Source organism: Elephantulus edwardii, unplaced genomic scaffold, assembly GCF_000299155.1.
Source record: "Elephantulus edwardii isolate Elephantulus edwardi_28Jun2011 unplaced genomic scaffold, EleEdw1.0 scaffold00022, whole genome shotgun sequence".
Lineage (NCBI taxonomy): Eukaryota > Metazoa > Chordata > Mammalia > Macroscelidea > Macroscelididae > Elephantulus > Elephantulus edwardii.
Genome location: NW_006399772.1, coordinates 11,059,339 through 11,060,435, shown reverse-complemented (window position 1 = coordinate 11,060,435; position 1,097 = coordinate 11,059,339). Strand labels below are relative to the sequence as shown.

General features: G+C 46.9%; 1 pseudogene; it reads left to right on the top strand.

Moving 5' to 3' along the window:
• Window positions 1-348: 348 nt before the first annotated feature.
• On the top strand, window positions 349-868 carry LOC102870482 (annotated as a pseudogene).
• The last annotated feature ends 229 nt before the right edge of the window (window positions 869-1,097 follow it).

Genomic DNA, 1,097 nt, shown 5'->3' with positions numbered 1-1,097 from the left:
GAAAAGGAATTTGTTGTTGAAGTTACCTTCTTGCAGCATTTCTGTAATAGCAGCTGAAGATAATTAAGACAGTAATCGAGTAACCTTGTGCACCACTAAGGACTCCAGTGAAAAGAATGTTGTTTTAGGCAGGTGTTAAGTGGATTCAAAGTGATCACATATGAGCAGATTAGAAATGCTCCATAGAGACTTTAAAGTTTTGATCTTTCAGAAGATCACAAGGGGCTGGAGAAGTGCACCAAATATCCCATCAACTGTCAAAAGAATGAACAAGCCCCCTCCCTTTCCCTGGATCCCGCAGGAGATGGGTGCCCCCATCGACACATTGTCCTTTGACTATTGGACATCATGCCTCCCAAGAAAGATGTTCCTGTGAAGAAACCAGCGGGCCACGCTACCTCAAAGCCTGTTCCAAAGCCAGCATCAAGAGCCCTTCCAGCCAAGGTCAAAGCTGAGCCAGCTGCCTCTCCAGCTCCTGAAAAACCCCAGGAACCCCCCCACCCCCACCCCATCGATCTCTCCAAAGTGGTGATCGAGTTTAACAAGGTCCAACTGGAGGAGTTCAGGGAAGCCTTTGAGCTGTTTGACTGAAATTAAAGTTCCGGCGTGTGGACTTTGAAAGTTACCTGCCCATGCTCCAAGCAGTGGCCAAGAACAGGGAACAAGGCACATATAAGGACTACTTGGAAGGGCTTTGGGTGTTTGACAAGGAGAGAAACAGCAAAGTCATGGGAGCAGAGCCAGACATGTTCTCACCACCCTGGGAGAGATGACTGAGGAGGAGGTGGAGACTATCCTGGCAGGACATGAGGACAGCAATGGCTACATCAACTATGAAGCCTTCCTGAAACACATCCTAAGCGTCTGAATGCTGCAGCTCCCCTAGGGCCGGACAGTGGCCCCTTCCATCACCACCCTCTGGCCACTTAGGAGTCAACCTATTGTTTCAAAATAAAGACAGTTCCTCCCTAAAAACAAACAAACAAACAAACAAAAACCAATACACAAAAACCAACAAATATGTCATGAAGAAAGTACAAATAGGGTGCTTCATGAAATGGAAGGTGGTGAAGCTTTATCTCACATACTTTGGGCAT